The sequence below is a fragment of the Pan troglodytes genome, chromosome 9, assembly GCF_028858775.2.
Source record: "Pan troglodytes isolate AG18354 chromosome 9, NHGRI_mPanTro3-v2.0_pri, whole genome shotgun sequence".
Lineage (NCBI taxonomy): Eukaryota > Metazoa > Chordata > Mammalia > Primates > Hominidae > Pan > Pan troglodytes.
Window position 1 is genome coordinate 82,659,109 of NC_072407.2, and position 26,257 is coordinate 82,685,365.

Sequence of the window (26,257 nt, forward strand, 5' to 3'; positions counted from 1 at the left end):
ATATGATTCAACACACAAGAGGCAACTGGAACCCCAAAAAGTTAAAGAAAATATCTTGTTAATGCTTTGGGCATAAAATATAGGCTATATTTTCCTGTTAAAATAATTGGAGAGAACACAATTATGTACGTCAGGGCTCTTTTAAAGAGAAGTTTCCTTGGCATGTGCATTATCACATACATTCTCTTATAGAGCTGGGGATAGAGAACAAATTTAACTTACAAAATGGTGGCAAATGGTATTCAGATGGCTTAAACATCCTTAAATACATTACTATAGTTGATGACTACATCTACTACTATGTAATCAAAAGAGTCAAGATTTTTACAGCATTATGGCAGAGATAAGTAAACTATGATTCATGAGCCAAATTTTGATTGTCACCTATTTTTGTAAATAAAGTTTTCTTAGAACATGGCCATAATCACTTGTTTTCATATTGTCTGTGGTGCGTTTGCATTGCAATGACAGAGCTGAGTAACTGTCACAGAGACCATATGTCTTGGAAAGCCAAACTATCTAGCCTTTTACAAAGTTTGCTGAATCCTGCCTTATGGCAAAGAGAACATATAGGATCCAAACTATGGCAATGTGTCCAACTACGACCTGTTAAAATAACTTTTTCTGTTAACTATCTGAGACATAAAGGAGCTCAGTGTGTTTATTAAAAACAATGTCAGACATTTTTTGTTCTAGATAATTGACTTACTACAATTCTTCTACCTGATTTAAACATTTCCCGAGACATGAAATACAATTAAACAAACAAATCCCAACTTGGAAACAGAACTGAATCCTTGATTATTCAGAGAATGTTTCACGGTCGTCATTATAAAGGTAGATTCTCAACATCCTGCTCACTCTTGGAAGGAACTAGCAGTATGATGCAGACGAACAGCGCAGAGTGACCTTGGTTACACCAAAATAACCTTTGAAAGTGGTTAATCTAGAGTTCAGAATTGTGGCCCTGCGAATATTTCTCTCAGTAGAGTTGAACTATGTTGTTATTTCTCTCTCTCATGTGACTAAGTTCTTGAAGAAGAGGGACTATATTTTGTTTTGGTTTTATTCTCAGTTGCCTCAACACCTAGTACAACGTCTGACACTTAGTAGATCCACAGTTAATGTTCATTGAACTGAACTGAGTAAGTAGTGTTTTCCAAATATATATGACACTACTCATTGGCTGTGGTTACAGGCATTCTGAATCACTTATCCCTTGCCAGCTTACACTTTGGAGGCTGAAAAATCTCCCTACTGCTTTATCAACATCTCTTGCAGCTAGAGAGGGCCAGATGACAGTTTAGTTAATGATACATAAGGAATTATTGATTATGGAGTTTCTAGAAGTCTCCTGTTTTTCTGATAACAGGGACAGACACAAATGGCAGTGTCTCTTTCCATCTTTTTCTTGCCTTGAACATGGAGGCGATGCCTGCTGCTAGGAAAGCTAATTTGTGAATATAAGACAATTAGCTAATAATATTGTGAATAGTGGAGTAGAAAGGTAAACAGAGATTGGGTGTTTATAAGGAGTCCCTGCACTAGCCCCAGACTGTTTATATCCAGATTTCTTGTTTCATTAGCAATGTAAATCCCTATTTGTTTAAGCCTTTGTTAGTTTGAATATCTGTTACTTCTGGCTAAAAATGTACCTAATTGTCTCAACAATATTTGTGGAAAGCACATCAACCTGGAGATCAATTAAAATAACAATTCTCACAAACTATTCCTATAAGAAATCTTGGGGCTGGACACAGTGACTCATGCCTGTAATCCCAGCACTTTGGGAGGCCGAGGCAGGTGGATCCCCTGAGGTAGGGAGTTTGGGACCAGCCTGGCCAACATGGTGAAACCCCATCTCTACTGAAAATACAAAAATTAGCCGGGCATGGTGGCAGGCGCCTGTAATCCCAGCTACTCAGGAGGCTGAGGGAGGAGAATCACTTGAACCTGGGAGGCAGAGGTTGCAGTGAGCCAAGATCATGCCATTGCACTCCAGCCTGGGTGACGAGAGTGAAACTTCGTCATTAACTAGAAAAACCTCATTCTAGAAGGGCATCTTTGCAGGAAGATAGTGGAGAAGAGAAATTAAATTGTTAATAATCTACTACATTCCAGGGACTCTACTTAGTCTTTTGTTTTTCTAATGTCATTAAATCCACACAATGACACTCTTAGGTGGTATCATTAACGCATAGATGATACGATGTGTTAAGAAAGGTTAAGAACTTTGTTTAAAAGGCATAAATCTAGGAAGCAACAAGGTGCAATTCAAAGCAAGTTCTTTATAACTTTAAAATCCATATTAACTTAAAGTATAATAATAATAAAATAAAATAAAGAATTTCTTTCATGAATGGGTGTTAAAGTTTATCAATTTTTTTTCTGTATTTGCTGGAATGATTTGTGCTGTATTATCATTCTCATACATTGTTGGAGTTGGTTTGCTATTATTTTGCTTTTGATTTTTTCATTTATACTCACTAATAAAATTTGCTAAAATTCAAAAAAAAATCCATGTTGATTCTAAAATCTTGTACTACTTTTTAAAGAAATGAACCTTGGCTAATTTCTAGACTGTCCATGAACTATTAGAGAAGCTCAAATAAAACTCAAATAAAATATTCCCTGGAAAGAAAAATAAATCACCTCTCCAGAAATCAGATATGGACTTCTCAATCCAGGGCACTCAAACTTCCATCTTTCAGATTTGACTGTTATTATTAAATTAAGGCATCTTCAATTTTTTTTTCTAATAGGACTCTCAAAACCCAGTGAGTCACCAAGCCTTGATGTACAACATAGAATAGAATACAGAAGCTAGAAAGCCTTATATATATGTCTCTTTGTCATATACCAAGAGAGTGAAACCATAAGCTGTGCCTTCTCATTCAGCAATGATGCTGCTGTGTACTCAATTGTGTCCCTCCTAAATTCCTATGCTGAAGCCCTAATTCCTATTGTGATGGTATTTGAAGATAGGGCCTTTGGGTGGTAATTAGGTTTAGTTGAGGTCATAAGGGTGGGAACCCATGATGGGATTAGTGCCATTATAAAAAAAGACACCAGAGAGCTTACTCTCTTACTCTCTCCTCACCAAGTGAAGACAGAGAGAGAAAGCGGCCACCTATAAGACAGGATGAAAGCCCTCACTGGGGTTCAATGGTGCTGGCACTCTGATCTGGTACCTCCAGCCTCCAGAAGTGTGAGCTAATAAACTGTTGTTTGAGCCAGATAGTCTACAGTATTTTGTTACGGCAGCCTGAAATGATTCAGAAAGATTTTCTGCAGGACTAACAGGTATATCTTTTGTACTTCCCTTTTTTAGTCAATAGACCAGATGAAGAGAACTGAGAATTACAATATTTGTTTCCAACTCCACTACACCCATTTTTGGAAGACCTGTTTTGAATCCACGTTTCCAAAGATGATTTACAAAAAGACAGCAAACTGAACAAAGCCCTGAGGAAATATTGACAAGTACAACCTTTCCCCAGAAGCAATACACATTTTCCCGGTGCCTGTTTATTGTCACCTTTATCTCCTTACTTGGGCTTGTCAGCAAGTGGTGCACCAGGATTTATCTTGCTGAGGCTCAAAGCTTTAGTGGTGTTGTCATTCACCAGCAGCTCTGGGTTCCTCTCAGCAAAAACAGTGGAAAGCACTTTTAATTGTAAGATATATTATGTTTAACTTCCACTAAAAAAAGATGGTGAAGGAAAAAAAAATTTTAAGTGTTTTTTGTTTGTAAATGAAAACCTAGTATTTACTTTGGAAAGATGGGTACAGTTATTTTTTCCCCATGTTTGTTCTATTCCCTTTAAGCTTCCAAAGGAACAAACAAAAAAATAGCTTAACTGAAATTAACAAAGGATGATGAAACATTTTTAAGCCTTCAAAAGGATAATACTGGATACTTGTAATTGCTAGCAATATTTGGAGTTAAGGGATAACGTTTAAAACTCAACTGAACTTTCTTTACCGTGGTAAGGATTTCTAAAAGTGAGATTCTAGGCCCTAGAATATTACCTTGGTTAGATAGACACCATTGTTACCTACATTTTACAAATAGAAAAAGTGAAGCTGAAGAAATTTGTGTTACTTGGGCCTGGTCACATTCCTAGCACCTGATGTGTTCAGGCTACAACCAAAGATTTTGGCTCCAATTCTAATGTTCCTTTCAATTTACTACATTGCCTAGTAATAGTGGTTTGCTGGTGGTCGTAGAGGTAAGAATAACGACAAGCATGTTTTGAGCACTTACACAACGAACAGTGTCTCTATTAGACTCTACGGGTAAAAACAAGAAATGAAGACACTTCTGCCCAAGCAGATGCAAGTACATATTTAGTAAAAATGAAAGAACATGACTGTGGTTCAGTCCAATATTATTTTTGAGCATCTAATCTGGCAAAACTGATTTGCTCTTGGAGTAGCTTATATAGAATGGAAACATATCAGGATCAGGGGGTTATCTTTCTCAAATACTCATCCAGTACCCGCATGCCCTTCATTAAGTGTTCAACCTTGCTTCCACCTGAAAATGTTACGTGCAAATAACTCCCTCTTTGTTCAAGAAGCTGATTTAATCTCTGGCAAACTCTGCCTGAAATAATTTTTTTATTAGTGTGCGTTCCACAGTCAGATGGTCTAGAATGAAATACTAGCCCCATCAATTACTTATTGTGTTGCTTGGGGCAAATTACTTGACCTGTCTATTCTTCAGTTTTCTCACGGGCAAAATAGAGATAATAATATTATCTCATTTGTAGTATTGTTTTGTGGATTAAATTATTAAATGCATGAATAGCATTTAGAACACTGCATTATATTGTAAGTGTGCATCATGGCACTTACACACATACATATATAATCTTTTTTTGTTTTTTTTGAGACGGAGTCTCGCACGGTCACCTGGGCTGGAGTGCAGCGGCATGATCTTGGCTCACTGAAACTTTCGCCTCCCAGATTCAAGCAATTCTCCTTGCCTCAGTCTCCCAAGTAGCTTAGATTACAGGTGCCCACCACCATGCCTGGCTAATTTTGTATTTTAGTAGAGACAGGGTTTCACTATGTTGGCCAGGCTGCTCTGGAACTCCTGACCTCGTGATCTGCCCGCCTTAGCCTCCCAAAGTGCTAGGATTAAATATGTGAGCCACCGTACCCAGCCTATAATCTTTACTGTAACAAAATAATAAAATTTTTCTATTAGTTATAGTAATAATCATTATAATACTTCTAGTAGTAATTGAAGATTTTTTTTTCACTATAGCTACAAGTCTGGTTTTTCTCATCCTACTCTACTGTACCTACATAAAGCAAGGGTAATAATTCTTTCATTTGACAGTTTTTTTTTCAATATCTGATTCTAGAAGATAAGCTTTCTATTATTGGAGGTCAGCATTTTCCTCTCTCAATCGCTTTTCTAACATCACAACCTAAGTTAGTTTAATACTGAAATAAGAACCAAAGCCTGACTTTCAGCCCCGGGTTTCTCCCCATGAAACCAGTCTCTCGAAATGTAAACATTGCACCTTCCTCAATTCTTTTCAGAGCATTAAATCAAACTTCTTTCTAGGTAACGTTTTTAATACTCCTCAAAATTGTAATTAAAATGAACCTATTTTGTAGCATTATAAACTCAAATTTTGTACTTTCTTCATATTATGAGACCTTTCATTTCAACCTAAGAATATTAACTTCCTAGTGGCCCAAAGAAAGAGAAAAAGAATCTATTATTAAAGATTATATGCCACACTTTTCTATAATTTGAATGACTAAGTAAACATACTAAATATAATACTAATGTCATATTAACACATGAGTGTACGTTGAAGGTCTTTCTCACTTGTGAATGTGGGAAATTAATGACAATTGCTGTAACATAATCTAAGCACAACCAGAACAGCCTTCTCAAAGCCATAAACAAACAGAACACTTAGCCCTGATTAAAGAACAGAGGGTATTTCCCTTTTGCAGAGACGCATCATGCCTCCCATGAGCAGTACATGAGACACTACATGTACAAGATTCATATTGCATATTGACCTCCATTGAGCACAGAGTCTTGGATATCTTGTTCACTGCCATTATCCCGGGAGCTAGAGCAGTAGTTGGCACATGATAGGTGGATCAATAAATACAGAGTTAATGTATTAAGAAATGAATATCAGTTCCTTTCTCCTCTCACAGATCTTTTTTTTTCCTTGGTGGTGTGCCTTACAGCCTCAACATGTCAAATGATTTTTTCTCCCCCAGAGATCCTTTATAAAAACTTGCTGTCAGAATTTTCATTTACAATGAAGTAGAAAAGTAGGATGAAAGTTTAATTTATCACTCATGCGTTTGATGATTCAAAAATCATTGTTGATCACTAAACACCTTGAATACAAAGAGGGATGAGAACATGTACTATTGCACCATTCCTTATTTCTCTACATACATTTCCTCTGTTTTACATTTGTATAATCTGTTCTAGTCAAACAAAACTTGTTTCAGCTTCTAGAACCTAAGTTATGCTCTTTCTCATCTTCAGGCCTTTGGGCAACCTTAGACATCTCTTCTCCTTTTCTCCTGTTCTCTACCTTTAAAAGGAAGTCTCTGATAGTTCCAAAACAGGTTAGGTGTTTCTCCCTGTGCATTTAAGTACTTTATTTATTGCACTTTATTATAATTGTTTGGCTTTTTTCCCCCTGTATCTCTTCCTAGACTCCTTAGATGCTAAATTCCACGAAGGCATTGACTATTTCTGTTTCCAAGTAGCCACAGTAAATAAACGAGAATAGTTACTTAGAACATCAGCAAATCAGTATATGTTGGAATTAAGGTATTATCACACACATACACAGAACACCCAATTGAGTATGCCAGTGTTACAGATGAGCAAATCACAGCTCACAGTGATATAGTGACCTCCTCAGTGTCTCAAAACCAGCTTGTGGCAGAACTAGAGTAACCACTTAGGGGACATTACTGCCCATCCAAGTGTTCTGCCTTTCACACCGTATTAGCCTTTTCCCATTTTAGTTCTCTTTTAATAAGGGCCAAGGACTTGAACTACAATCTTTTTTTTTTTTTTTTTTTTTTTTTTTTTTGAGACGGAGTCTCGCTCTGTCGCTGAGGCTGGAGTGCAGTGGCTTGATCTCAGCTCTCAACTCACTGCAACCTCCGCCTCCCAGGTTCACGCCATTCTCCTGCCTCAGCCTCCCGAGTAGCTGGGACTACAGGCACCCACCACCACTCCCGGTTAGTTTTTTGTATTTTTAGTAGAGATTGGGTTTCACCATGCTAGCCAGGATTGTCTCGATCTCATGACCTCGTGATCTGCCTGCCTTGGCCTCCCAAAGTGCTAGAATTACAGGCGTGAGCCACCATGCCTGGCCTTGAACTACAATCTTAAAGCTCTAACTGTGGCAAAAGTTTAATCACCAGTCAAAATATAGAAACCCCAAGTCTTTCCCAGTGCCCTCCCCTCAAAAGCTATCATATAAGAAATTTGACTGAAATTCCTGTTTGTATGTCTGATCTTGAATTTATTTCTATGCATATACTTTAAAATATCTTGAGAACCTACTCAAAAATTTATACATTAGAATTTCCTATATGCCCTTCTGCCCTTTATGTACTTTACATGCATTAACTTACATGATTATCACACAACTCAGTAGAAATTTATTCTTCCCATTTTACAGATGATCAAACTGAAATTAAGCCGAGTAATTTACCCAAGTCCACTCATCGAGTAAATGGAGGATGGGTAATAGAAATCTGGGTCTGTCTTTCATGAAGTGCATGCTTTCACCTGTTTTGTTTTTGTATTTGCTTCTCATTTATGCCATTGTAAGTCTGGAGTATCTAACACAAAAGATAGCCCTTTATCATTCAGCTGAATAACAGCTCTTATTGTAGGGGCTAAGCTTCATTTACGCCTTTGACATTTTAAAGGGCTGTGAAGAAAAAAAGAAGCTTGGAGAACTCTTCTCTTGTTATTTCTAAAACTCAGTGGGTATGTATATGTTGATGAGGAAAGACAGGTTTAAATATTGCATTTATTTTTGAATTTTTAATTGGCATAATAATGCATTGTCATTTAAGTTTTAACCTAGACTGCTGTGAGCAAGAATATTGCCCACTCAAATTAGGCTGCAAAATCCCACACAGTTTGATTAACAAATAGCATTCTTTATTCAGCTTTGGTTTGTGGCCTATATAAAACAAGGTGACCCTCATATATTGAAACCATGAACTCAGCCATCCTTTAGTATTATTTCCTTCATTGCCTTGTGTATATACACAGGGAAAGAAAAATGTCTCAATACAAAGTTAAACTTCCCTTGGCCCGGATGTCAGCAGAGCTCCTGAAATTTCTGAAGAGTAAATCAATGTTCTCTGAGATTAAGGCTTTGAGGCGCAGTAAATCCTCAATAGAGTGATAACTAAGACTGCACCCATGTCTGCGGACAGAAAATGTTGCCAATTCTCAAAGCATATCTCTCTTGTTCTTAAAGAGATAAGAATATACTATACCAATGGCTTCAAAAGATTATGTTATGCCTTCATGAAACTTCTTGGATTTTACCAATCTACTTCTCAAAGCTATCAATGTATCTATCATTCACACACAGTGCACACACACGGTTATCTGCCCTCACATACCTTTTAAATGTTGCTCCTGCTTCAACTTTTGTCTCTGCACCTATGTGGTCACTTCAGAATCATTATACTCACTATGCCAGGCACATGGCAGGCAACTTAGTTTGAGCTTCATAAGAAACAAAGTCTGAGATGAGAATTTGTGTGCAACAAGTTTATTGGGAATGATCACAGCTGTGGTCAAAGGAAGAGGCTAAGAGAGTAGTTGAATTGCAATGCAATTGTAATAACGGCCTTAGCCTATCTTATGGGGAATTCTAAACTTGGATTAATTCTTCAGAGTGGTCCTACCTTGAGGCAAATGGGTGGATTTTAACCAACTCATTGACCAGTCATTAATGCAGGCTCTCCTCTGGGAGTGGGTAAGATCTTGAGCAAAGTGGCTCTCTGGGTGGAGGCAGTTTCTAGAGAGGGATTCACTTGAGTACCATCATCTGCCAACAGTTTCAACATCTGGGAGTATGAGCAGGTGTGCTCTGAAGGGAGGATACTGTCAGCACACCACAGTGCCCTCAGGGCACGTACGGATACTTATGGTATGAATGAATAAATGTGTGCTGGTATGTGCCAGCATACCAAACTAGTCATGTGCCACAGTTGGGAACAAAAAAAACCATGATGTTTGGTTCATGCCTTTAAGAGTTATTTTGGGGGACCATTGCTTTATCGCATTTGCAAAAAGAAAAAAGGAGGAGAAAAAGGCAAAGGAGAAGAAGAAGGGCCTGAGTTTTAGCCAGTTTTATTTTTTATGTGTTTTAAGCTATCACAAAAAGTGTATGCACTTCTAAAACAGGTTGCCCAGTGAGTATTGTTTATTCAAACCAAAGCTAAAATCCAAGAGGTTGAAAAAAAGAACAGTAAAGTCTGAAAAACACTATGGGAAGGACATGTATCTTTTTAAGACCAAGAGAATTATGCTATGGGATTGGCAAGTTTTTCTAGATTTCATGCTGGTGAATCTGCCTCCTTGTCCTGCTCCTCATTAACAATTTGAAAAGGATCCCCTGGCCATTCCCAGGTTGCTGTCCCCACTCCACATTGTCACCTCCTGCTGGGACTAGTTCACCCCCTCCTAGTTAGCCTCCTTCTTTATGATCTAGGGTCCCACCACCACCATGCTTCCAACTCCCAAGTCATCCTTCACATTATATAGCTAGAGCATCTACCATTTAAGACAAATTTGTTTTTCCTCCACCTAAAACACTGTATTATTCCTTAAGAGCCTCTGAAAGGCAATAAAACTCCTTAAGCAGTTTTTTTACTGCTTCTTCAACCTTATTCCCAACAGGTTCCTCATATTCACCCATCCACACACTACAGACACTACATCTGTCAATCCTGAATATCTTCATTTATTCAACTATTATATACACATATTGTGATGTTAGAGATATTATATGGGGGAAGGTAAATAATATGCACAAGTGTACAACATGTCTTCCAGGACAGGCACTTCTTTTCTTCTTTTTCCTGGAATGCCTTTGCTTTATGAATGAGGTAAACATTTACGCATTCCTCAAAAATCCAACTCAGATATAACACATTTAAAAAAAAAAATCTCAGCCGGGCCTGGTGGCTCATGCCTGTAATCCCAGCACTTTGGGAGGCCAAGGTGGGCGGATCACAAGGTCAGGAGATCAAGACCATCCTGACCAACATAGTGAAATCCCATCTGTACTAAAATGCAAAAAAATTAGTCAGGCTTGGTGGTGCGTGCCTGTATTACCAGCTACTTGGGAGACTGAGGTAGGGAAATCACTCGAACTCAGGAGGCAGAAGTTGCAGTGAGTCAAGATCATGCCTGCACTCCAGCCTGGTGACAGAGCAAGACTCTGTCTCAAAAAAAAAAAAAAAAAAAACACTTATTCACCATCTACCCAACCAAGATAATCAATTCCTCTGTCTTATCTTGGATCGCTGCATTCTATGCATATATGTCTTTACAGTTCACTATCTATTCAAACTTTAAAATTTTTTGGATGTTTTATTATGTATATATATGATACATATATATAATAAATATGTAACATTTATATGTAGATACATTTATAGATACTTCATACATATACTTATATGTCTATATATACTGAAGCATTAAAATAAATAACTATAAACCCACCACCCACATATGAGAACTAGAACATTACACCTATTCCAGTTTCTACATATACGCCTCTTTCCTGGACTAATTTTTCATTTTATCCTAGAATTATCACTATTCTGAAATGTATATTTATAACTCTCTTCATTTTGTTTTTATATCAAGTATATGTGCTCTTATTTTTTAGCACTATATTATTTACTTTGCATTATATTGAGGTTCAAAATTGTAATATAATCACACAATGTACAATTTTTCAGTAGTGAAAATGAATACATTTCAACTACACACAACACCATTAACGAATGCTAGAAATAATAATGTTGAATAAAAGAGAAAGTAGTATCTGACCACATACATTATGGTTCCATTTTTATTGCAATATATTTTAATTATTTTTAACCTGTATATCTTTCCCACTAGACTATAGTCAATGCATATTTGTTGAATTGAGTTAACTCATTAAACCACACCCATTCTGACTTCCAATCATCTCTTGGATTCTGGGCTATCTGACATTTCTTATTTTGATTTGGCTCCTGAGTCGTCTCCTCCCAAACCTGGTATTACTCTATGTAATATGGTTTGACACACCATCTATATTTTTCCCTATGTCTGACCTTGGATTGGTCCTATTTATAGTTTTGCTACTTCAGTGTTAGGACCAGCAGGTAGAAGAAATTCCTGACCAATCTATCATTTGAGGGACAGAACTTTCATTTGTCTGTTCCCCTAATAACACACAAAATACAAAACTAGTATATAATGAATAATTACAGCTCTGAAGGATTACATTGACTCAACTTCAATGACGATTCATTCAAACCCTTTATTCTCACTGTGTCAGTAGCTAATATCAGGAATGGCAATGCAATGAAATTCTCTCTGGAAACTGCTTGGTATGTACCACCTTTCCAAATTATTCATTGGCTCCTGGAATAGTTGCATTGCATTAAAAGAGACCATGAAGATCATCACTCTAAAAGCCTAGCAAGTGCAAAAATTGCTTTGATAGCACCACTGTCATATAGTCCCTCAGCTTCAACTTTAACGCTTCCAAAACCACAGAGCTGAGTATGTCAAAGATCATGCATTTCATTACTGAATGCTTCCAAAAAAAAAAAAAATGAAAGCTGGCAAGTTGGACCTTTGTTTGAATCCCTGTTGCATGCATGACCTTAGCCAAGCCTCTTGAAATCTCACAGCCTTAGTTTTCTCATCTATAAATTAATTTAACATACCCACCCAAGAATTTGCCTTATACAGACTGGATCCTTAATAAGTGTTAAGTCTATTTTGCCTTCCATTTCTTTTTCCAAATGAAAACCATGCAGGTGTGTAATAGCTTTTGTGAGTCTTCCCTTTCATAGGCTAAACAATCTTTTTTTTTTTCTTTTTCTCTGTTCCTCAAATTGCATGGTGTTCTCTCTTAGTGATGCCCCAAATCATACTTTCAGTTTTTAAAAAATAATGACATTGGGCCGGGCGCGGTGGTTCACGTCTGTAATCCCAGCACTTAGGGAGAATGAGGCGGGTGGATCACGAGGCCACGAGATCTCGACCATCCTGGCCAACATGGTGAAACCCTGTCTCTACTAAAAATTGGCTAGGCATGGTGGCAAGTGCCTGTAATCCCAGCTACTTGGGAGGCTGAGGCAGGAGAATCACTTGAACCAGGGAGGTGGAGGTTGCAGTGAGCCGAGATCACGCTACTGCACTCTAGCCTGGCAACAGAGTTAGACTCCGTCTTAATAATAATAATAATAATAATAATAATAATAATAATAATGACATTGAACATACTGTGGTCACTTTTATCCACTACTCTTCTTTCATTTTTTAAATTTTTTTATTTGCTTGAGATGGAATCTCACTTTGTCGCCCAGGCTGGAGTGCAGTGGTATGATCTCTGCTTACTGCAAGCTCCGCCTCCCGGGTTCAAGCGATTCTCCTGCCTCAGCCTCCGGAGTAGCTGGGACTACAGGTGCCCACCACCACGTCCAGCTAATTTTTTTGTATTTTCAGTAGAGACGGGGTTTCACCATTTTGGCCAGGATGGTCTCTATCTCCTGATCTCATGATCCGCCCACCTCGGCTTCCGAAAGTGCTGGGATTACAGGCATGAGCCACCGTGCCTGGCCTCTTCCCTCTTTCTGATTCCCTCTACCTAATAACTAATAGTGTTAAAATAGGTCATTCTAGCTACAACACCTCTACTACCTAACCTAGGCTAGAAGCCTCCTCTATCACAGGAATCCAGAAAAGAAAAGCAGGAGAAGCCGTGCAATCAGATATGCGGTACATGAGAATGTACACTAGGAAACAGTTTAAAATCCACTATGTGTCTCTTACCGGCTATGTGTCCTTAAGCAAGTCTACCCTGAGCCTCACTTTCTTCATCTGCATTAACAGAGTTAAAAATACCTGCATACGGTGTCCATTCTGAGGATTAAATGAGAAAAATCTCTCCTATAGTGCTTAGAAGTCTTCTAGCCACCTTGCAGAGACTCAGGAGATGGTAGCTATTATTATTTTGTATACTGACTCTGTGTCCTCATCTGTGTGTTACCGGTGTAATAACATCAATACCTCAGAATACAAATATGTAAGCTAACATTTATTCTGATTATTGAAATCAGTTACTCAAGCTACCATCTACCCCGAGGACCACCCCTCCCCTATATTCACACATTAAATTGCCCATGAAACCTGGGACTTTGTGAATTCCAATGGGGGCAGCCTTATTTTTACACAAATTGCAGAGAGGTCACTGGAGAACCTGAACAGTTTGTGACGGGGATGCCCCTTCTGCTGAGTGGTTTTTTTTTGTTTGTTTGTTTGTTTTCTCTACCTCATGATGTCATTGGAATCCTCGAATGAAGTAAAAGTACGGCCTCCCCATCAGATTGGCTCTTTTTTCAATGATGAGGAAATGTGGAATTCACTTCTTAGGATGCTGTCAGGGAGAAAATAATGCCACTTCCTTAAGGAATATGCTCAACTGGGGCTGTCCGTTGTCAACACTCACTTGGGCATCAGTTCCTGCACCTTAGATTATAATCTCCTAGAGGACTGGGACTGATTTTTATTCTTCCAGCATCTGGTATCCCAGATACTATGAACCAAATTGCTGCTTAGTAAACTATATTAATTGATAATGACTAATTGTAAATATTCAAATCATATTAACCTAGTTTCACTTGAATATCAAAAAAAGTTGAATTTATGATACCGACAAATATGGTTAGGAAAATCATTTTATAGTAGCCATGAATTTTTTAAAAATGAAGTAATTAATAGTGTATATCACTGAAATTCTCAATTAAAGCAGTTATGCGTCTAGAATATGAGCTACAATAACAATAATTCCTTTTACATGTATGTGCATATCTATATATACCTATATGTATGCATTATATTTGTGTAATACATGTATGTATATGTATATGTGCATTTACATATATGTATTTATATTTATTAAGGCTATTTAATCCTCACTGGGAGCATAGGTATCTATGTTTTATAAATAACCAAGTGAGGATCTAAGAGGTTAAGGGCCTTGGCCAGGTTTACACAGTAAATTAGTGACCTAGTTTAGACATCAAAATCCAGCTTCTTAGTCTGATGGTTTTATTCTAATATGATTTCCCTATTATGTTCTTTTCTATGATCTCATGAGTTAAGCCATAATTTTCTCTAATATAAAAGATGAGCTCTTATTCAGCCTTAATTTCCTACTTGTTTTGTATTCAATGTATACATTCTATTGCCAAGCTTTGCACGTTTTCCTTTCATAAGCTTTTTTATCTTCTTCTTTTTTGTTAGCCCACTCCTAGTGTCTCACTCATTTAACTACATTCAAAAATCTTTATTTAGTACCAAACACATGCCAGAAGCTAACCACAAATTGTCTTAACCTTCTTGCTTATTAAACAAAACAAAATAAAATAAAGCCTTTCTTCTAGAAATTTCAAGTATTGGAAACACTGGAAGTGGTTTCTTTGCCAGTTTCTGCAAATTCCAATCCCATGATGAAAACATTAAGTGTTTCTTACTGGCTTCCTAGTGGGAGACCTGGTGCTAGAATAGTGTTCTCTAAATTTAGCCTGGCTAAATATTGGCTCCGGAAGATGCTCCTTCAAAATGAAGTGCTTCACAGATGCTGTGGTTTGAATATTTGTCCTCTCTAAAATGCAGGTTGAAATTTAGTGCCCAATGTGGCAGTATTGAGGGGTAGGGTTTTTAAGAGGTGATTTGAGTCATGAGGGCTCTGTCCTCATGAATAGATTAATCTGTTCATAGATGAATGGATTGATGGGTTATCATGGGAGTGAGACTGGTGGTTTTATTAGAAGAAGTGAGACCTGAGCCAGCATGCTGTCCCCTCATCATGAGATGCCCTGCGCCACCTCAGGATGCTGGCGAATGTCCCCACTGGCAAGAAGGCCCTCACCAGATGTGGCCGCTTGAGATTGGATTTCTCAGCCTCTAAAACAGTAAGAAAGAAACTCCTTTTTTAAAAAAATAAATTACCACCTTTCAGGTATTCTGTTATATGCAAGAAAAAATGAACTAGGATAATAGATATAAATTTATGATTGTTATATACCATAGCTCATAAGCCCATTCCAGTCTCTGTAGTTCTCTTTAAGAAAATGGCTGTTTAAGTTTGCTTAATCTTCTGTTTCCTAAATAAAGCATTTGATTTAACTTTGTTTTAATATGTAGTTTCATCAAGAAAATACTTTGGGAACACTAAAATAGATTATGACTTTAGGAAAGATGCTTTATTTATGTTTTTATTTCCACTGCCTAGATAGGTCTCTGGTGTGTATAAAACACTTGATACTTTAATCTCTTTTTCTTTTTTGATGAATTAAGGAATATAATATATGTTATTTATGTTTCCCTGTTTATATTGCTGTCCTTCCTCGAACATCTTGCTCCTCGTTTCCTGTTCATACACACATCTCACCTCCAACACCAACATTCTTATTTTATAGTCCTAAGTTCTCCACTTACTCTTCCAGATTTTATCATCTGATGGGGAAATTATTTTGTTGACTCTGATGCCTGAATGCTTTTTTTCTCCATTAATCAAGTGCCTCCTGGAATTTCAATTGCTTTATTTCTACCTAACTTAATCCCAAAGCCTACATAAATCCCAGCTCTTTCATAAATATCTCAGATTCAGAGCCAGGGTATCATCCCATTTCCAAATCTGCACTCTCACGGAAGTAGACCTGATACTTGTAATACTTAGCACTTCTATGTCTGTATCTACACTCAGAGCCCGTAACATTTGGGGCCAGAGAATTATTTAATTTATTGTTATGAGAAATTGTTCTGTATATTGAGGAATGTTTAGCAGTATTCCTGTCACTAAATGCCAGTGACACACCCCTGGTTGTGATAACCAAAAATGACTTCATAAAACTGCCAGATGTCACCTGGAGAATAAAGTCTCTCCCCACCCATCTCTGTTGAAAGCCTCTGATTTAAGGCTATGTCCATATCCATATTCATATTCATATCTGCATTTGGACTGAGAAGTAACATTGATTTATCTTTGTCTATGTTAGGCACCAGGTCCTATAGCATATGTTATCTGTTTTAGTCTTCATGATAATCCTCAGGGGTATTAATAGAACCAATTTAAACATGAGGAAGACATAGCTCAGAGGCAGAAATAACTCAAAACAAAATCAACTATGGTATGCACACATTTCCCTGCACCATATTAGTTACATGAAAACTTCTTAAGGACAGGATCCCCTCTGCTTTAACCTGGCTACCTCCCACTGGACTATCGGGTAGTAGTTGTATAAAAAAAAAATAATAAGTTGGTGAATCAGAAGCAATATTCTTAGACTTACTATATGAGCTTTAAACTTTCTCTGCACTGCAAATTTTCTAGATTTGCCTTACCTATGAGTTGTCTACCTATTTCATAACCCTAGTATATTTATATTAGGTATGTAAATTGGATATAATTGCATTTAAGTGCATTATTAAGTGCATTATTTAATAATATAATTACGTTAATCTTTCTGTCTGTCTTCAAGTTTTGGCATCGTAGTATAATGAAAAATGCATGAGCTTCTCGAATCAAAAGGATGTTAAATTTAAATTCTGACTCCATGCCTAACTGGCTCTGTGGCATTTACTTCAAAAACTAAATATTTCTGTGATCAATGCAAGGAATACAGAGATAAAAACAAAACCCTGACTATCTAGAGATTTATACTCTAGTAAGGGAGAACAAGACTTGAAAAGAAATTAATTTAAATACCAAGATATAACATTAGAAGCACGTGCAAAGTACAAAGGACAGAGATGGCACAGAGGAGGGATGACTTACTTTTATCAGGTAAAGATATGGAACACTTTCAGAGAGATTGTGCTTATGATGGGTGATAAGGAATAGACAGAGCCAGAAGATAAGCCACTTCTACTTCCTGTGTCTCAATTTAGTATTTATAAAATAGGGATAATTATATATCTGATTCATAGGGTGGTTATGAGTATCAAATGTGATGGGACTACAACATGTTTTGCATAGTGTTGAACAGATAGTAGACACATAATAAATATTATCTCCTTTCCATTTCCTTTAAAGGACAACAGTTGTGTCATTTATAATTTTTAATAGTTAACCTACTACAAGGCAGTAAGAGAGCTAGTGAGTGAAAAATTTTCATAGATTGCAAAGTTAGTATATTTCTTCTCTTGCTCAGATACTGTAAGAAAATCTTCAAATTCATTGTACATTATCAGTTCCCCAAGGAAGACGAGCAGGTTCTGCATTCCATCTCAAAATTTTGTAAGGCATTTTTATCAGACAAAGGCATCCTTCTCACAAGCCTTCCACAACTTTCCTCCTCTTCTTTAAAACACATACAAACTGTACAACTTGAACATTGTAACAGGTCTGCTTTCTGTTCCATTCAGTGACAGTAAGTACAAGAGCAGAATAGAAAACTCTGAAAAGTAAAATCAAATCCCAAGCGCTTTACACATCTTTCTAAGCCTCTGTGGAGGATTCTAAAGATTGACTCTTCTGTTATTCAAGCTGCTTCACCAACTGCCCTGTCAGAGCTCCAGACTCCGACCCTATTCGGGATCCTTATCCCTGAATGTCCCTTGTTATCAAGATAAGTCTTTATTTCTCTGTGTAAAGTGACAGCAGAGATCTGGGAAGATGAAGAATCTTTTCCCATTGAGCTTCAAATAACTCACTTCTAAAGCACTTCCATAATTTTCACTGTAGCCATGAGGCTGTGAAGTCTCATTATCACTGACCTTGGTCTTTCTCAGCTGCCATGACCCATGAAGGAAAAAAGGTCAGTGGCTGACATTCTTTCATTCAACCAACATTTACTGAGCACTTGCCTGGTGCCAGGTATGGTGCTGGGCTGCAGGGATATGTCAAAGTTTTATTCACTAAAGACATAATAAGATGAGGTCGGATGCTGTGGCTCACACCTGTAATCCCAGCACTTTGAGAGGCCGAGGCGGGTGGATCACCAGGTCAGGAGTTCGAGACCAGCCTGGCCAACATGGTGAAACCCCGTCCCTACTAAAAATACAAAAATTAGCTGGTCGTGGTGGCGGGTGCCTGTAATCCCGGCTGTTCAGGAGGCTGAGGCAGAGAATTGCTTGAACCCAGGAGGCGGAGGTTGCAGTGAGCAGAGATTGCGCCAGTGCATTCCAGCCTGGGTGACAGAGCAAGACTCCGTCTCAAAAAAAAAAAAATGATAACAATAATAATAATAAGATGAATATAATCTGGCCTTATTCATCTCAATAGCTTTATTCCCTTCTTTTTGGAAAGTGGGGTCAGTAAAAAATAGTGAAAATATATTTAGAAAACTTTATATTTTATTAGGCATCTTTACGACTTAGACCTTTTTTTTTCTTTTTCTTTTTTTCTTTTTTTTGAGATGGAGTCACTCTGTTGCCCAGGCTGGAGTGAAGTGGCATGGTGTCGGCTCACTGCAAGCTCCATCTCCTGGGTTCAAGCAATTCTCCTGCCTCAGTCTCCCAAGTAGCTGGGATTACAGGCACCCATCGCCACACCCGGATATTTTTGTATTTTTAGTAGAGACGGGGTTTCACCATGTTGGTCAGGCTGGTCTCAAACTCCTGACCTTGGGTGATCCACCAACCTCGGCCTCCCAAAGTGCTGGGATTACAGGCGTGAGCCACCATGCCCGGCCACTACTTCAACCCTTAAGGTCACTCTGGGCTTCATGATATAGAATCCAGAGCAGCTTTATAATGTGGCTCCAGTCTTCATGTGTAGGGATATCGTGAGCTAAAGTTCAGCATGAGGCAATTTCTATCGTTAGTGAAAGGATGTGTCTACAGTTTATTGCATTTAGCTTACCCTAGAAGCGTAAACTACCCACTTGAGGTGTGAATGCACCTTGTATTTAATGATTAGTGGAGAATGTTTGCAACTGATCTTGCAAATTACACTCTTCACATCTCAAAGGGACTTTATTTTGCAAGGGTATTCAATGACTCCTGTTAGATCTGTTCTAAATACACATAAACACAAACAAGATGCAACACAGTTTATAACCATCTTTCCCCTTTACATAGTACTGAAACAGTAGTGAGTACAGTATGGTAACTGAGGGAAATTCACCAGACTAGTTGTGATAAGGGAGGATCAAGCTTAAGTTTTTTTTACAGCTCTGCTGAATCTGTCAGCTATTCAACTTGGGAGATTCAGAAGAGTTGTAGAAAAACTTAAGCTTGGCTTGAAATGTCAGCATTTAAGGCATCAGATGGAAGGAGTTAGGGCATCTGGGGTTTGGCCAACCTATAGAACTTGGAGATACTAAAGTAATACCTGGAAAGCCAAGCACAGGGCCTGGACTCCAGGAAAGGGGTTAGCAGACTTACTATGTGCCAGGTCCACAGCAGACCAGAGTCTGAGGACCAGGGTCCTCTCTCTGTGGAGACTGGAGGGAGAACCAAGGGCCCAGACAGCAGCCAGTCTAGCCCCACAATCACACCTGATAGTGGACAGATCTCTGTCATGTCCTGGGGCTCCTGAAAGTGCCTAGTTTTGCTTATAAACATGCAAAGGGAGCATCTGGTGTGCGATCTGCAGGCTGTGTCTAGATGCTGTGTTTTAGTAGGAGAAAATCACCTACTTTCTACCAGGACAGATTATCAGTGGTCCAGGCATAAGTCAGGGCAGAAGCAACAGCGTACATGCTGTTTCTGCGGCAGGCTGAAGCCAGCATAGATTAGCATTTTATAGATGTGATGAGAGAGGCTCAGAAAGGCTGTGGAGCTTTCCGAGTTCATGGAACAAGGAAGAGGTCCAACCACTATTTGAAGCTTACTACCTCACTTGTTATGCAAATTTGCCTATTATTTGTGCGTACCTGTGTGCGTGTATTATGTGAATATACCTACTTCAGCACACAACATACATTCTTTAAATGATTCAGTGAATGAATATATGATATAAGGTAGAATTTATCCTGTTTGAATATAAGGATATTTATTCATTCGTTCAATGAAGACAGGAAAGGTACCTGCTAAATGGAACTTACATTCATAAGAGGGGAAGAATTAATATTCAAGATTTTAAATAGTTGAACAGGACTGTTTCAAATAATATGAGTGTTGCGAAGACATAAGATAGAATACTGAGATAAGAATTTTGCCTTTATCTTTACACAAAGGCAACAATGACTAAATGCAGGTTAATGAAGCATGAAGGGAACTAATTCTGCCTTCTCCATACAACAGTGTACCTACCATTTATTCTCCTTCCCCTAATCACATTTTCTGGTTTGGTGGCCACATCATGTACACTTTCTGTTATTTTCCTAAAATACATCAATAACATTTAATTTGAGAGAATCCGAACCAAACGTGGGGGAAGAGCAGCAGGGTGAGCTTTGGGGTCTGGGCTGAACCTTTCTCTTCAGAGAACCAGGTTATCCAATGGCTGACCTACGAATTGTGCATAGTCAGTACTCAGTAAAAATTCCTTTTCTCAGCATCAAGAGACCAAGGAAAAACAGAAAATTCACCTCTTGGATATTCCCATAGCTCTTGACTGACCTTGCACCAAGCACAGACCAGGTTTTGAAATACATCAGAAGTTTAAATTCAGTTATCTTTATCAACTCCTTGCCCACATCAGCTTAAGCTCAATATGTCCCAGGAATAACTTGAAGGTTGTTATGTATAAAGTTAGTTAAAAGGACTATTGAAAGCAGAAATATGATTTATAGAAAAGGGAATCTTTTCTACAATATTCTACTTTCTTTTCTTATGAAGGAAAGAACAGAGAAATTCAAGCTTTAATTCTAACTGGAGCATCCACATTGATGAGCTACTAATCTCACGTGCCTCAGGCTTCCTGTTTGTAAATAAAGAGATGGCCTGATTATTTTCAGGCTTTAAAGTAATTTCATGTTTATGTACATTCACATATATAAAATACATAACACAGTGCTTGGCACATAGTATACACTCAATAAATATTTTTTTTCTCCTCTGTAAGGAGTTCTGGCTTTAATTTCAAACAAGTCACAAACTGAAACCATAAAGATGAAAATAAAGAATATAAAATTTGAAAATGTGTAAATTACTGAAAGCACAAGAACCATTAATTGTCAGTGATGGTTCTCATTAAACTCGCAGCATATGTTGCTATTATAAGGATGTTTCTCACGAGCTCCTGAGAGGTCTATTAAAAATAAAATCCTATTATTCCAGATGTTTCACATCCATGTAATACACCCACAATAATTAATTTCATATGGGCTAAATTCATAAATCTAGAAAACTAGAAAGACATGTTATTCACCATAGAAGGCATCTTGTATCCTGTTTATAATCTGACTGAAATGCTAAAAAATGCCATTAATTACAGGGAAACCCACTATCATTTTTCTTTATCTCTAGAATGGACTTTGAATTTGAAAATACTCCATTACCATTATAAAGGCAGCATCTGAGCAAACAAAGAGAAGAAAGTTGCTGCCACATCTGCTGCTGCAGCTAAGGCCACTCCTCCTGGTGGCGTTATGGCTTGAGATTGCTGCTGCCACCCCTGGGTGGCCTTAGCTGGGCCCGGCTTTGTGCCAGAACTGTGCTAGGTGTTTCATGAGTATCATGACTTTTCTTCACAATATCCTCGTTAGATAGTCTTCCCTTGATAAAGGTAGAGGCTCAAAGAAGTGAAATAACTGATCCAAGGTCACAACTCCTAAATGATAAAGCTAGGATTTGAACTCAGATCTCTAGCACCAACATCTGACCTCTTCCCATATTACTAAGTTGCCTCTCTAAGATAATAATAAAAGCTTTCATTTATTGTGTGCCTGATCCAGCCTGCCAGACAGCCTGAGATAGAAAAAAGAAAAAACAAAAACAAACAAAACACAAAGGGGACTCTGCAATATAGAGTCCGAAGGTCAACTACTACAACTGCCACTCAATGTCAGAATACCCTTCACAGAGGCTTGACAAATAACTAAATGGTCACCCAGAGTTCATTAAACCCTGTACCTCTTGAAGGCAGAGATTCAACTTCTTTTATATTCTAGCACCTGTTGTGCATTCTGGTATGTAGAGTCAATGTTAATTAATTAATTTATTTTTTAAGATTCCAACTTTTTTTATTTTTTCCCCTTTTACACAAAACAAAGTAGAAGAAATAATAAAGGATTAAAACTGCAAAAGTAGTTAATTATGTAGAACATGTATACACAAAAAAATGTGTATACATGCAGTAGAACACATATACACAAAAAAATCCAGATAGGAAGACAGGCTTATTTACAATTAAAGTAAGGTAAAATTAAGGTAGCTTTCTTATGAAATTTTTTTTAAAAAATGAAACATATGCTACAATAGGCACCACTGTTTACAGCAATATTAAAGAGGAGAAAACAACACTTATTTAATAGTCACAGATATACCACAAGGTACAACATCGGTGCAATAAATTCACAAAACTATATTACAGCCTGTTTATCAGTTTAAGAACTGTTCCCAAGTCAGTCACATTTTTGGCTCTCATTCCTACAGATTTCATTCCTACAGATTTCAACTACTCTAAATTTCTAGCTACCAAGAAGTTAAGAATGATTATAAGAAGCTTTCCTAGGAGTTACAAAATCTTTGTAGACCAGAGGCCAACTATCATCACCTCAAGTCTGCTCTCACCAACAGCCCTTGTATTTTTCAGGGAGAAATCTCTAGGAAAAAAGTCAGACTCCAGTGTAGTCACTATCTCCCATGCCAAACCCAGGGGACTAAAATGGCCAGTATTACCATAAAGCGAGAATTTTGAGGTTTACCTTAAAAGGCTTATTCTGGTCTCAAAAATTAGTCAGATAAGATTATCGTCTACTGAAATGAATTTTGCCTAAACACAGAAGACTGCTGTCCTTTACTGCTGGTCTTAAAGTCATAGACATGAGTCTTAACCTACTGTATACTATAGCTAAAATCAGTTGAAAATCTGAAATTAAAAGTATGCTAGAAATCCTAAATGCAATCTTTTGGAAGTCTGCTATTAAAAAGTCTTTAAGGATTTACTAACTTCAAGTCTAAGTGCAATGGGACAAAAGCTTAAGCCTGTCAGGCATTCCTTTTTATGGACAAAAAGATGAAAGTTTCCTACAAATTGCTAAGCTTTGCACAAGGGAGAAACCTACTCATACTAGTGCATGGAATCAGTTTCATTTTATTCCATGGAGACTCTTCTCCCATGGGAAAGAAACAGAATAAGGAATGAATCTTAATTGGTCTCTTCATCAGAAGTGGTAAACTTGGTCTCTATATTCACAAAGTCAGACAGTTTTTTAAGCAGGCTGTGGAAGCAAACAGTAGAACCAGCTTCCTGTAGCCACAGACCTTGTATCTAGCAAAAGCAAAGATGAACTTGCACAATTATCCAGAGTCACTTGAACTGCCCTTTAGTACAGTTCACCGCTATAAAAAGGAAGTTGTCTAAAAGCAAAAATTCAATTAACCTGAGAAAGAAAAATCAAAACAAGTCATACACACTAATGAGTTGTCCATGAGGCTAACTGGTAAGAACACACTCAACTATACGCAACATGAAGACACTATGCACAAAGCATTACTTGGCGAGCCTGAATTTCTATTAACTAAGAGCAGAGTAAGGGAGAGCAAAGAGCTACTTCTGTAATATTTTAGTATCCAGATAGTACAGCAGAAACCATTCCCAGGGGCAATGGGTGCTCCATTAATCACACTGAATAAAGCAGATGAATTATTCATTTTTCTATTCTTTTTGTTTGAGAAGTTTGGTTAGCTCCCTTTTGGCCACTCCAATGTACTTCGAAATGATTCCATGTTGGTTTAGTCCAGGAAGCAATAGTAAGGAAGTCACTATCAGGCAGGTGAGAAGCAGGTTGTGGACTTGCTGTCCCACGTAAGCAACCTCAGCAAGGGAAACGATCATGGTCATGAAGTATATCTTAGGTTTTTCTTCCTTTAGTGTGAAGAGGCATTTCCACCAACCCACAGCTCTGCATCGAGTTTTTACCAGATTGCTGCAAATTTCATGGAATCTTTGCTGTTGTTCAGTGGTCCATTTATTGGAGCCAAAAATTCCAGGCACCAGAATGGGAACAAGGTAGTCAGCCAAATGGATCTAGATAGTAGATAATGAGAAACATCAAAGAAACCACACCATGGCAGGTGGAAACCAGGTTGTTTCCCATCAGAGGACTTTATCAGCATCAGCATCACTTCTCCCCATCCTTGCAGCTGTTTTTCCAGACTTGCAGTCTCTGTAGCCAGCAGGTTGGTGATGTGATTATCTCTCTCTGCCATCATCTCTAAGATGCCATCTCTGTGAGTGCAGGCTGCCTTCCCAATGAATCCTCCTACCAAGACCTGTACGGTGACCACAGCACCAGAGTCAATGTTCATCAAATGACAACTTATCACATGGCTGAAGAACACACGAATTTGGGCTATAGAAGAAAAGTCATTCTGCAGGTGAGATTTCAAGTTTATGATGTTGAGGATTAAATGTGGGTAAATATAATATCTAGAAGAAATTATTTACTGCTTTCAAACTTGAGACTAGAACCCACTGAAACAGCATTGGTATCACATAAATGTAGCAGGATGAGCTGCAGACAAGAACCCCTCAGACATTGAGCTGTAGAAGGAAAAGGCTTTATTCAGCTGGGAGCATCGGCAGACTCAACGTCTCCAAAAACCGAGCACCACGAGGGAGCAATTCCTGTCCCTTTTAAGGGCTTACAACTCAAGGGGGTCCATGTGAGAGAGCCGTGATCGATTGAGCAAGCAGGGGGTATGTGACTGGGGGCTGCATGCATCAGTAATTAGAATGGAACAGAACAGGACAGGGATTTTCACAGTGATTTTCTATACAATGTCTGTAATCTATAGATAACATAACTGATAAGGTCAGGGATCAATCTTTAACTACCAGGCCCAGGACACAGCGCTGGGCTATCTGCCTGTGGATTTCATTTCTGCCTTTTAGTTTTTACTTCTTCTTTCTTTGGAGGCAGAAATTGGGCATAAGACAATATGAGGGGTGGTCTCCTCCCTTATAAATAATAGCTATGTTAAAAATTAACATTCATTCAGCACTAGCTATGTGTCAATCACCATACCAAGAACTTTGAATTATAAACACAACTAATCCTCATAACAACTCTATGAGATATATAATATTATCTCTGAACTCAGGGAATGTGAATAAAAAAGGTCATACAGCTAGTAAGATATAGAGCCAGGATTCAAACAAAGGCTGTCTGGCCTCAGATCCTGCTGGCCATCACCATGCTAAACACTCCTTGGGAACTCAAGCTAAGCTGATGGGATACCATGGAATTGTGAGTTATTTTATCTATTTATACTTTTCCCATTAAATGTTTTTGCACCATGAGAAAATTAGCTGGAAAGCTAAACTGTTTTTATTTGTTTGTTTGTTTACCTGGCTGTAGAAATCAGGAAAAGTCAGGATGAAAAAGACATGCTCTAACAAGCTGGAGGGGCTAGATGCCAAACTGCTAGAACATGTGACATGTGCTATCACCTTTCATCTTCTCTTGTACTATGGTTGGTGCCAGTGTGATGTAGTGGTTCAGAGCTTTGGCTTTCAAGTCAAATAGAGCCAAGTTCAAGTCCAGCTCTGATGCTTACTAGCCAAGTGATCTGGACAGGCCAAAGACCTTGAAATCCTTCACATATAAAATGTGCCTAGTTATAATATCTATTTACATTAGGGGATACTAGAAAATTTAAACAAAATAATACATGCAAATTTTTAGTACAATGCCTGGAATATATTGAAATGTGTATATAAATATTATTGTTATTAGCTCCTCTTTTACACCTGTGAAATAAGAAGGTCTAAGGTATCAACTAGATGCTCAATAAAGTTTGTGTGCCTATAATCCCAGCACTTTGGGAGTCCAAGGCAGGCGGATCACCTGAGGTTAGGAG

General features: G+C 38.0%; 1 protein-coding gene and 1 pseudogene across 3 annotated transcripts in view; both read right to left on the reverse strand.

The window, feature by feature from the left end:
• TENM4 (teneurin transmembrane protein 4) overlaps positions 1–26,257 on the reverse strand; it is a 3,006,191-nt gene that overhangs the window by 1,981,148 nt on the left and 998,786 nt on the right. The gene's annotated exons all lie outside the window — the stretch shown is intronic.
• On the reverse strand, positions 24,039–25,956 carry LOC100612323 (ADP-ribosylation factor-like protein 6-interacting protein 1; annotated as a pseudogene).